This window comes from Brachyhypopomus gauderio, chromosome 8 (genome assembly GCF_052324685.1).
Source record: "Brachyhypopomus gauderio isolate BG-103 chromosome 8, BGAUD_0.2, whole genome shotgun sequence".
In the NCBI taxonomy this organism is placed as follows: domain Eukaryota; kingdom Metazoa; phylum Chordata; class Actinopteri; order Gymnotiformes; family Hypopomidae; genus Brachyhypopomus; species Brachyhypopomus gauderio.
The window spans coordinates 27,258,071-27,271,097 of record NC_135218.1 but is presented as its reverse complement, the minus strand read 5'-3'; the positions used below and the strand labels follow the sequence as shown (position 1 = coordinate 27,271,097).

The 13,027-nt window shown below is 45.1% G+C and overlaps 1 long non-coding RNA gene across 1 annotated transcript in view; it reads left to right on the top strand.

Moving 5' to 3' along the window:
- LOC143522209 (uncharacterized) overlaps positions 1-13,027 on the top strand; it is a 25,605-nt gene extending 12,578 nt beyond the window's left edge. The window contains exon 3 of the long non-coding RNA XR_013132961.1: positions 12,301-13,027. This is a non-coding gene — a long non-coding RNA (uncharacterized LOC143522209). The remainder of the gene's footprint in view (positions 1-12,300) is intronic.

Below are 13,027 nucleotides of genomic sequence, written 5' to 3'. Positions count from 1 at the left end.
GTACAGGAATACTCGTGCTTACGTTGCACGATGATCTCAGAGGATTCAGAGCTTCCAGCAGGTTTTCTGATAGATCACTGGGTGGGTTAGAGGCAGTATAGGGTCCCACTATTCATTTTCACAGAGAAAAATCCCAGAAGACTTGAAGGTCCTTTAGTGGTATCAAAGAAAAAAACCCAAGATGAAAGTTTCTCTGACATATTTAAATTAGTACATGTGAGTTCATTGTTTGCTAGGCAACAATTATTGCATCATACAATAAGAGCCTATGACGTTTCATTATGCAAATGTAGGCCATGTACAGATTGTGCATGGAAATCTGTGCTGCTTTGCTTCTGTCTGTCTAGCTAACAATGAAGCTTATGTTAGCCACATAGCTTGCTGAAAAGCTATTGGTCATGATATAGTGATATGATAACCAGAGGTGGGTAGGAACGCGTTACATTTACTCCGTTACATTTACTCAAGTAGCTTTTTGGACAAAAATGTACTTGTAAGAGTAGTTAATATGAACGACTTCTACTTTTACTTGAGTAAATATGTGGTGAGAAAAACGCGACTTTTACTCCGTTACAATCGGATTTGCGCCGCACGCTACCGTTACTTTCGTTTTGTAAATAATTCGTGTTTTCAGTGAGAACACTGACCAACGTCTCCGCACCGGAGTAGCTATGAGTGACCAATCAAATGAAGCCGGTCAGTTACGTGATCACATACGCAAACTTTCTCCACCGTAGCAAGACAGTATGGTGACAGAAAAACCTCCCGAACATCCCTGACCTCATACAGCCAATGTTCACATTACAAACGTGTAAAAGGGACAGCTATATAATGCGCTGTCAGTTGTGTCTGCCAAACGTGTGGACATTTCAGCCTACAAGAACTCGACATCAAATTTGAGGAAACACGATGTGATAAGTTTTGCCGTATGTATAATTATGTGTAATGCTATATCTCTGAGGCATAACGTTTGTATGATGTAATTATTAAATGTAACGCAGTGCAATACTAAAAACCAGTTCACACTCTGAGTGTGCACACTAGCAATATACGATGATTAAGTTTGCTACAAATTGATTCAGTTGGCGTCAAGTTGTAGCTACACGTATTGGCTGAGAGTCTCATCAGTTAGTGCCTTTGTGGAACACATTAAAGTTACACAGGCCTAATAATTAGGAACAAACAAAAATACATATTATTTATAATAAATAATTTTTATATATTATATTTATTTATAATACATTCTTTTTGTTATCATTAAGTCATTGTTTCCAGTAATTCAATTTCTCATGATGTAATTTATTGACACGAGACAGTACTCATGCATTTACTCACTACTTGAGTAGCTTTTTATCAAAGTACTTTTTTACTTTTACTCAAGTAAATTTTTGGATGCATACTTTTACCTTTACTTGAGTAACATTTGGTTCAAGTAACAGTACTTTTACTTGAGTAAAATTGTTGAATACTCTACCCACCTCTGATGATAACCATAGTCACTGATATATGGAAAGTATCAGGTGATAACCTTCCTTTCTCAAACATTTGCCCTTAGCTGTAGTTGAGGCTCAGACATGAATCTACCTCTAGCTTTCCTCAATGTGGCCTTATTGTGAAGTTGTTATGTTTTCTGTTATCTTTTTGAGAGGAAGGAGGTGGGCCCCACGGGGGTGTTTCCAATTTACATATTCATATAACCTCGATTTCCTGATGAGAATAAAAGTATAAGAGTGATTCTTTCTCTGTTGCTTAACTTCATCTGTGTAGAAAACATATCTCTTCCATTTTTAAGGGACTTCTTCCTGAGGCCCCAGAAGAGCCACGTCACCTTTCACTTATTCCACAGTGTTTCAGGGAGGTGTTGACATCCCACCAAACAGCTGGCCACCTTCCCCACAAACAGCTGGCCATGTTCCCCAAAAACAGCTGGCCACATTACCCCCAAACAGCTGGTCACGTTACCCACAAACAGCTGGCCATGTTACCCCCAAACAGCTGGCCACATTACCCCCAAACAGCTGGTCACGTTACCCACAAACAGCTGGCCATGTTACCCCCAAACAGCTGGCCACGTTCCCCACAAACAGCTGGCCACGTTCCCCACAAACAGCTGGCCACGTTCTCCACAAACAGCTGGCCACATTCCGATGATGTTTCTGACGATGTTTCTGACGATGTTTCTGAGCGATCTTTCTTCGCCATGCTGTCCGGTTCCATCCTCCACACTTTCAGTGTTTCCAGCTCCGCTCTCTATGGTTCTCCTCTGTGAAGGGACTGATCCTGCAAGGGCTTCACTACCACTCAGCCTGCAAGGGCCTTACTTCCACTCGAGTTACGAGTCAAGGACCATTCTGATTGGCCCTTTTTACATGTCAGGGACCTTTCCGATTGGCCCTTTTTCAGGCCCTTTTAGACAGATGTTTATTGCTGACAGTGGTGGAGAGTAAACAAACAGGTTGACCAGTATTTTCAAAGACGTCTATTCTAATTGTGACTACTGTTTTTGTCAAAGACATCTATTCTAATTGTAACTTTACCATTTTGTCTTATGAGAGTAGAGAGATCCTTTCACTTTTGATACACTTAATAAGACTGTCACTTATATTTACTCCTAATTCCCTCTAGGGTTAGAGACGACAGCCCCAGCAGTTGCCATGAACAGTGTGCGTAATGTATTTCCCCAAACTTTATCAGTGGTCAGTCTCTCATAACAGAACGCCTGCTGTTTGAATGCATTTGAGTAACAGGAGACTTCTGACCCAGCGGCTTCAGCAACATTTATACCAGTTTCACCCACTCTACCATGTGTCTATCCTGAGAATCCACTGCTGAGTTGAGAATAATCCAGCATTGGTCAGCCATTGTGGATAAGCAATGTTGAAACAGAGAGCATCAGACAAAATCTAAGAAAAACACAATGATTCTTTGATAAGCCTCCTGGCCTGTACTCTGATTGTTCATCAGTATTGTTGAGCATCTTCCAGAGAGGGAGGCTCTCTCTGCACAAGCGTGTCTCTACCCCGCTGGACAAACATCACGTTTCTCATGTTCACAGCTGCTGTACAGACGGTGATTTACCTGCTGTCAGACATTATTTCTCATTTCAACATCAATCCTCATTAAAGCTCATTTCACTCCCAGAGCTGCTGGACTCCTTCAGCGCCCCATGCTGCGTGTGTTTGGGGAGGGGTGAGCCGCTCTCTCTCTCTCCTCCTGTTTCACAGTAAATCAAGCGATGGAAGGTTTGCTCTCATCCCAAACAGACCGACCCCTCCTCAAACAGCTCAGACTTTTATGGCCGTCCCAGGTCCCATAAGGAACACATTGTTACAGGGAGGACCCCCTCTTTAATCCAGAGTGCATAAACAGAAACACAAACGGCATGACTGAGAATCTGGCCCATATTCCAGCAGGAGGACAAACAAATGACAGAGACAAACACTCTCTGGTTTTCAGGTAGAGAAAGCAGGGGAGACAGGTGGGACAACAGGTGGGAGGACGGGTGGGGAGACGGGTGGGGAGACGGGTGTGGAGACGGGTGGGGAGACGGGTGGTGGTGAGAGTCATTTCATTCAACTGCTCATCCCAGGTTAACAAGTGAACAGGGCAACCATGTGTGTGAAAACATAGACACGCATGTTTGTTTGTGTGTGTGTGTGTGTGAGTATGTGTGTGTGTGTGTGTGTGTGTGTGTGTGTGTGTGTGTGTGTGTGTGTGTGTGTGTGTGTGTGTGTGTGTGTGTGTGGTGATGGAGATCTTGGAAACATCTCGTGTTGTTTGTCTGGTAAGTGTTCTCGCTGGGTGAGCTCCTTCGCCGACTTCACCAAACATTACATCATCCATGAGCAATGACAATAAGACCTTATTGGACTATGGTTGCTGCAGATGAGAGCCAGTCATGCGATCCTCACTTTCTGGGCTGCTCGAGGTTCAGATGTTAATACGCTCAACACAGTAATGGCGGTTCCTATCATTTCAACAGCTGTTGAACTTATAGCAGATAAAATATGTGCTGATGGCTGATCCCACTGTGAGAACCAACTGGATTTGATGTGGTATATAACACTGTTCTCTAAGGCCCGACTGCCAAGAGTCCCACCAGGAACGTCCAGGGTACCATTATCATACTGGGTTTTTGAACTTCACATGGAAATGATTATTCTAACAGAACCTCATTGTGAATTGATATACGGGTTCAAAAATGAGAGCATATGGACATACTTTTTTACAGAACTGGATGTGTTTCTCTTTAACATTAGCCCTGAAGAATCAACAAAAGAATGACGTAATCTTTAGAATTGTGAAAGATCAACTCTTTAGGTTCAATTTTGTAAACACCATTAATATAAACTTGCTTTGGTTTTTTGGTTGTGAAAAGGTTTCAAAAGGGACTAAAGAGATAGAAAGAACTTTTAAAAACGTCTTAGCAGCTGTATTCAAACCTTTTTTTAAATACAGTCCATTAAACCACAGTGCTTCCTGTAGGACTCATAGGTTCTTGTCAGATGTATGTGATCCATCCCAGCTGACGGAGGCAAAGGTTCCAACACTGAGTGGTGAGGCTGTGATTCTGAGCCCTGACGATAATCCCGTCGTTATGCGTGAGGCTCTCTCCCAGTTCCAAGTTCGGAATGCTCCAGTCGCGTTCCAAGTTTGCACGGTGTCCTTGCGTAATTCCAGTTGGCCGTCCAACGAGCGGCCTGGGCCGGGTTCCGTGTTCGGAGCAGCCCTGCTCAGCGAAGAGACCTCATCCATCACACGGCTGTCGAGGGCTCCGCCGCTGTAAGCCCCCCCACCCCCCTCCACCCACCACCACCACCACCCCCGCCGGCTCCACACTCCGCCGGCTCCCCCGTAGTGCCCTCCGCCCAGCCAGGGCCGCACGTCCGACTGACCCCTCCACCGCTACGAGGACACGCCCGTCCGCTCCACACAGCTGTGCTTCTTGGTGGAGTGATGATGCCACTTTTATAGCAGGAGGAAGCAGGTCACTCTGACCTTTTCCAAAGCAACTATGAGATGTTTTGGACTGGAAAGAAGAGTTGGAACATTTTTATAGCACCTCCTGACTGTGAGCGCTGGTGTGCAGACTGAACTATCTGCTCAGTGTCAGCTCTGAAGCCAACACACTGTAAAGAGGTAATGAGAGGCAGCACCCAGGCAGCGGACGTCCAACACATCGGCCTGTTGAAGGGCTGGGGAGCTTTAATGCAGAGAGGAGCATGTATCTCTACAGATCATTCAAACCATCTGACATTGCATAGAGCGACTGTGCATGATTAAACCATCTGGGTGGCACTGCATAGGGGCACAGTGTCTGTTCAGCAATATTTGTGCGATCCGTTAGCTACTGCAAACGACTGGTCAGTTTGTGACCACAGCATTGTTGCTGACCTCATATAACTTGGTCGTTGGTCGTGGGAGAATTTTCTGCTTGCTGAGGTTGTCCTGGTGAAAGTGTCCTTGTTAATTAATCAGGTGATGCAATGTTGCTGTTGCTTACATAACGTTGTCTGTGCCGAGATGAGCGTGGTATGACACCCACAAATATCCAACCAATAGCATCGCTGCGGTCAGAATCTGACCAATGAAGAACTGGAGAATGGCAAATGCTGCGCAAGGCAGCAGAGTCACTCACTCACTCATGTTTAGCATAAATCACCTCAAGGTGGCGCTGTTAGCACCATAATATCTGTGGTCCTTGCTAACTAATAAATGTTTATAACAAAGTGAATGCATATTAAACAGCACCTCTGTCCGTACACCACAATTAGCATAGACGACATTTTCACTGTGGAGAATAAACAGCTCTAACAAGCCACATTTCTGACTATTTTCTTACTGTGTACCAGAGGTAAATCATAATCACACAACATTTTCCTCAGATAGCAGCTAGCTTCCAAACCATCACCATGACAACACCACCATGATTATATGTATACGTGTACCTTCCAAACCCTCATATGATCTTATCTTTATTGCTAATTGCTAGACATTAGTATAGTGTTGAAATGTTAAGAAGGTTTACTAAAGTAACGATATATTTAATAAACTTTAACAAACACACAATGCCTAGAAGTTTCTTTTAAACTGTACTGACAATTTAATGTGTGTACCTCGCCTTCCTCCCTTGAGAGAGGAGTCCTGCTCCCTCTGACTTCACCCTGAAAGATTAATGTCTTCATAGCCTCAGGAAACAACACAGCTGTAGAGAACATGATTTCTACATGAAGGCCTTTGCCAAAACAGACTCACAGGAGATGCATGTCAACACTCTATCTGAAAGGTCAAGACTTAAGCACTTGATTCAAACCTACAGGCAAAAAATTTTGAATACATGCTTGTGACAACTAATGTAAAAGTTAACCCTTTGTAATCCAAAGTAGACTTACTTATAAGACCTCTTACACAAATAAAGCAGTTTTATAAATAATCACTTCAGACATCGTCAGTCACATTCAGTATTGCTCAATACTCAAGCACAGAGACATAGAGGAAAGACTTGTATTAGCTATTTGGGTTGGATACATTTTAATGAAATATAATGTTGGCTTGTTGGCTACAGGTCCGAGCACTAGCATGACGTTAGCTTGGAGGCCATGATGTGCAGCAAAGTTCTGCAGCTCTGATCCATTTTAAACATCACCCATAATAGGTGTAGGCCAACGGTTTGAGTCCAGTTACGAATAAGAGCTCAGGGCGGTTTGTTCTCCGGGGCCACTAACATCCAAAGCATCAGTGCTCCTGCTTCTCGCAGCCGCCGCCCACATCTGGCCTCTCAGGAACGACCTTTTAGCACTTTTAGGGCTTTCACCAGTCAGACAAATCGAATAAAAATGTGTGATTCTGAGGAAGCAAACGCCACAAGCCAGAAAAAATACTTATAGATGACTTATAGATGACTGAACAAATGATTCTGGGGCTACCAGAGCCAGCAGGACCACTACAGTAATTGGACTAAAGTTCAACACTTATCTCCGCCGCTGTTCGGGTGTAAAAATGGCACGGTGTAGGGTTACACGGTCATTAATGGCGTGCTTAAACTGTTACTGCGGTGGTGTAACATAAAGTGTTGCGCAAACACTCTCTGCAAGGGGCGACACATTTCAGGGGTCTGAGGGGGAACGTCTCGCGGGCATGAGCCCACACGAGACGCGCCGAGACACACCCCCGTCACTGGTACACCAGCGGCTCTCTGGGTCTTTCTGATGAGGTTATGGCATTATTTTTATTCAAACCACAACATAGCAACAGTCTGTTCTGCTGCTCCTGGATGTGCTGATCCATAAAACCCCACAGAGATGAGACGAGACGAGACGAGATGAGACAAGGCTTTGGCATTCTGTTGCCCCCAGTGTTCACCTTGCTGTGTGACTTACGATGCCGTGTATAACGCAAAAAAAACTTGTTTTTTTGTATGCATGGTTGCTTCCTTTTGTTATAAACCATCAGTGACTAGTGAAAAGTAATCTGTTATTTGACCTAAAATAATAAAGACACAGGCACATTATCAAACTTATCTTTCCCAAGCTCTGCTAACGAGGGCAAGGGTGCATGTTGGATCACATGATCTTTTTCAGCAGTGGAAAAAGAGGGAAGACTGTGTGTGTGAAGGGTGTTAAATCTGGGATGGGGCTCAGTATCTGGGTGGGGTAAGTCACCTCATAAACTTAATGGCCTTTGTTTGAAAATTAGCTCATTCCCGGTGGACACACATTATTGCTCATGTACTCCAGATGGTGGCTAGCATAGAGCACCTGTCTGGTCAAGCACACAGCCAGACGAGCAGACTCACACTGAGAGAGCGCTCGTGTGTGTCACACGGGACACGCCAACTACAACAGCACCAGGCCAGCTTCAGGGACCCACGCCAGCTCTCCCGTACCAGTCCATAGAGAGACCAGACAGCTCAACCATGTCTGAGTAGAGATTTAGAAGAAAGAGTAAGAGTGATAGAGAGATTAAGAGAAAGACTGAAGACTGAATGAGAGTTAGACACACACACACACACACACAGAAATTTTGCACAGGCATTTCTTATAAATTGTCTCATTAATATTGTAGATTTGATGTTATGGTATTGAGTATGCACTTGTATACAGGAAAAATAATGGGAATACAAAATGTGGAAATATCCTACAGTGGTTAGCAAAAGTTTCAGCTAGTTTTGTACTGGAAGCACAGATCTAAGGATCCCTGATCTCTGTGTTTAGGGATCTCTGATCTCTGTGTTTAGGGATCTCTGATCTCTGTGTTTAGGGATCCCTGATCTCTGTGTTTAGGGATCTCTGATCTCTGTGTTTAGGGACCCCTGATCTCTGTGTTTAGGGACCCCTGATCTCTGTGTTTAGGGATCTCTGATCTCTGTGTTTAGGGACCCCTGATCTCTGTGTTTAGGGATCTCTGATCTCTGTGTTTAGGGACCCCTGATCTCTGTGTTTAGGGATCCCTGCTCTCTGTGTTTAGAGATCTCTGATCTCTGTGTTTAGGGACCCCTGATCTCTGTGTTTAGGGATCTCTGATCTCTGTGTTTAGGGACCCCTGATCACTGTATTTAGCGATCTCTGTGTTTAGGGATCCCTGCTCTCTGTGTTTAGGGATCTCTGTGTTTAGGGATCCCTGATCTCTGTGTTTAGGGATCCCTGATCTCTGTGTTTAGGGATCCCTGATCTCCGTGTTTAGGGATCCCTGATCTCAGTGTTTAGGGACCCCTGATCTCTGTGTTTAGGGACCCCTGATCTCTGTGTTTAGGGATCTCTGTGTTTAGGGATCCCTGCTCTCTGTGTTTAGGGATCTCTGTGTTTAGGGATCCCTGATCTCTGTGTTTAGGGATCCCTGATCTCTATGTTTAGGGATCCCTGATCTCCGTGTTTAGGGATCCCTGATCTCCGTGTTTAGGGACCCCTGATCTCTGTGTTTAGGGACCCCTGATCTCTGTGTTTAGGGATCTCTGATCTCTGTGTTTAGGGACCCCTGATCTCTGTGTTTATGGATCTCTGATCTCTGTGTTTAGGGACCCCTGATCTCTGTGTTTAGGGATCCCTGCTCTCTGTGTTTAGAGATCTCTGATCTCTGTGTTTAGGGATCTCTGATCTCTGTGTTTAGGGATCCCTGATCTCTGTGTTTAGGGATCCCTGATCTCTGTGTTTAGGGATCCCTGATCACTGTATTTAGCGATCTCTGTGTTTAGGGATCCCTGCTCTCTGTGTTTAGGGATCTCTGTGTTTAGGGATCCCTGATCTCTGTGTTTAGGGATCCCTGCTCTCTGTGTTTAGGGATCTCTGTGTTTAGGGATCCCTGATCTCTGTGTTTAGGGATCCCTGATCTCTATGTTTAGGGATCCCTGATCTCTGTGTTTAGGGATCCCTGATCTCCGTGTTTAGGGACCCCTGATCTCTGTGTTTAGGGATCTCTGATCTATGTGTTTAGGGACCCCTGATCTCTGTGTTTAGGGATCTCTGATCTCTGTGTTTAGGGACCCCTGATCTCTGTGTTTAGGGATCCCTGCTCTCTGTGTTTAGAGATCTCTGATCTCTGTGTTTAGGGATCCCTGATATCTGTGTTTAGGGATCCCTGATCTCTGTGTTTAGGGTTCTCTGATCTCTGTGTTTAGGGATCTCTGATCTCTGTGTTTAGGGATCTGTGTTTAGGGATCCCTGATCACTGTGTTTAGTGATCTCTGTGTTTAGGGATCCCTGATCTCTGTGTTTAGGGATCCCTGATCTCTGTGTTTAGGGATCCCTGCTCTCTGTGTTTAGGGATACCTGATCTTTGTGTTTAGGGATCCCTGCTCTCTGTGTTTAGAGATCCCTGCTCTCTGTGTTTAGAGATCTCTGATCTCTGTGTTTAGGGATCCCTGATCTCTGTGTTTAGGGACCCCTGATCTCTGTGTTTAGGGACCCCTGATCTCTGTGTTTAGGGATCTCTGATCTCTGTGTTTAGGGACCCCTGATCACTGTATTTAGCGATCTCTGTGTTTAGGGATCCCTGCTCTCTGTGTTTAGGGATCTCTGTGTTTAGGGATCCCTGATCTCTGTGTTTAGGGATCCCTGATCTCTGTGTTTAGGGATCCCTGATCTCCGTGTTTAGGGATCCCTGATCTCAGTGTTTAGGGACCCCTGATCTCTGTGTTTAGGGACCCCTGATCTCTGTGTTTAGGGATCTCTGTGTTTAGGGATCCCTGCTCTCTGTGTTTAGGGATCTCTGTGTTTAGGGATCCCTGATCTCTGTGTTTAGGGATCCCTGATCTCTATGTTTAGGGATCCCTGATCTCCGTGTTTAGGGATCCCTGATCTCCGTGTTTAGGGACCCCTGATCTCTGTGTTTAGGGACCCCTGATCTCTGTGTTTAGGGATCTCTGATCTCTGTGTTTAGGGACCCCTGATCTCTGTGTTTATGGATCTCTGATCTCTGTGTTTAGGGACCCCTGATCTCTGTGTTTAGGGATCCCTGCTCTCTGTGTTTAGAGATCTCTGATCTCTGTGTTTAGGGATCTCTGATCTCTGTGTTTAGGGATCCCTGATCTCTGTGTTTAGGGATCCCTGATCTCTGTGTTTAGGGATCCCTGATCACTGTATTTAGCGATCTCTGTGTTTAGGGATCCCTGCTCTCTGTGTTTAGGGATCTCTGTGTTTAGGGATCCCTGATCTCTGTGTTTAGGGATCCCTGCTCTCTGTGTTTAGGGATCTCTGTGTTTAGGGATCCCTGATCTCTGTGTTTAGGGATCCCTGATCTCTATGTTTAGGGATCCCTGATCTCTGTGTTTAGGGATCCCTGATCTCCGTGTTTAGGGACCCCTGATCTCTGTGTTTAGGGATCTCTGATCTATGTGTTTAGGGACCCCTGATCTCTGTGTTTAGGGATCTCTGATCTCTGTGTTTAGGGACCCCTGATCTCTGTGTTTAGGGATCCCTGCTCTCTGTGTTTAGAGATCTCTGATCTCTGTGTTTAGGGATCCCTGATATCTGTGTTTAGGGATCCCTGATCTCTGTGTTTAGGGTTCTCTGATCTCTGTGTTTAGGGATCTCTGATCTCTGTGTTTAGGGATCTGTGTTTAGGGATCCCTGATCACTGTGTTTAGTGATCTCTGTGTTTAGGGATCCCTGATCTCTGTGTTTAGGGATCCCTGATCTCTGTGTTTAGGGATCCCTGCTCTCTGTGTTTAGGGATACCTGATCTTTGTGTTTAGGGATCCCTGCTCTCTGTGTTTAGAGATCCCTGCTCTCTGTGTTTAGAGATCTCTGATCTCTGTGTTTAGGGATCCCTGATCTCTGTGTTTAGGGACCCCTGATCTCTGTGTTTAGGGACCCCTGATCTCTGTGTTTAGGGATCTCTGATCTCTGTGTTTAGGGATCTCTGCTCTCTGTGTTTAGGGACCCCTGATCTCTGTGTTTAGGGATCTCTGATCTCTGTGTTTAGGGATCTCTGCTCTCTGTGTTTAGGGACCCCTGATCTCTGTGTTTAGGGACCCCTGATCTCTGTGTTTAGGGATCTCTGATCTCTGTGTTTAGGGATCTCTGCTCTCTGTGTTTAGGGATCCCTGATCTCTGTGGAGTCTGTGTCTGCTCTAACCTGGCTGGCTTGCTTCATCCTGCAGCCTCTCTTGTGAAATATGACAGCAGCAGTTTGACAGAATTAGTCCATCTTTCTTGTCTTTTACAGTTCAGATGAGTCACCAACTTGTTCAAAGAATTTAAGGGGGAGGGGGATTTAATCTATCCAAAACATTTGCACATACTTTGGACAAAAATAATATCTCTACGCACTGGTTTCCAATACAAACAAACCTACACTGAGATTTCTTTTCTATCAGGGAACCTGCATCACTGCCCCACACCTTCTACATCACCTGTCAGCACTCGCGTTAACGGATGGAAATAAAAAAACAAATCAAGCTTTTAATTCGACGAGGACACTAACCATCAACACCGAGCGTCCAGGGTTTAGCACTGGTAAAGTACAGCATGGGTGACTGTTTCAACTCCGCAGCTGTGATACTGACGCAAATGTGAAGTGTTGCAGGCCAAACACGTGGAGACCACAATCGTTGAACACTTATTTCAGTGCCTTCTCTACCGGTCAGATTAATAGCACTTTTGCTGGGCTGAGAGATTGTTTTTATGCCAGCTCTTTCAAATTTCAGCATTAGCCCCAACATGATTCCCATGTACTCTGCTCCTAAACCCATGTGCTCTGATCCTAGACCCATCTTGGTCTGTCTGTGATGCTCTTAAGACTAATCCTGATCCCTTCATGTTCCAAACTCTGAGTAAGTTGATTAAAAAAACTGATTTTTTCCAGCCTAACGACGCTTCCATGGTGATGGTGGACAAACAGAGGAATTCTGTGACAGAGCAGGACCGTTCTATCGCCAAGGCAACCTGAGCCGTGCAGGACCTGTGCCAGGTCGGTGGAGATGCCAGCTCACCCACAGCACACCAGAAACACTCTGAATTCCTCACGCGCCCCCACTGGCCACGCTGACGTTTGATGGACACTGGAACACCATGCTGAAAAGCTGTCGGTGGTGCTTGGACCGTCTTTAACATGCTTTGGGAACTGCAGGACCTGCTGAGAAAGTGACTTGCTATTTTAAGGCGAAACACGACACGTGGTCTTGGCAGCCCGTGTTAGGAACCGTGGGGCTTCTTGGAGAAGAGGAGGATGTTTTTCATTTTGTAATGGTTCTTGCAGACATTTTGTTGACAGTTAAGTCTCTGCCCAGACCCCAAATCCCCTTTGGAGTGTTCAGGTATGTTTTAAGGTAATTTGAAGGTAATTTGAAGGTAATTCTTGAATATCAATGATGATTCAGTCACATCGCTGCCAGTTCATTTCAGCTCTAGTAACTGCAGTCACACAGACCAGACTGTTACTGTGTAAAGCATAACATTGATCAGACCTCTGCCAGTGCTGTCTGCAACCACACATCAAACCGCCAGTACAGGCAACAATGTGTGTGTGTGTGTGTGTGTGTGTGTGTGTGTGTGTATTATAGAGAGTCAGAGTTAGTCAGCCCAGTGCACTG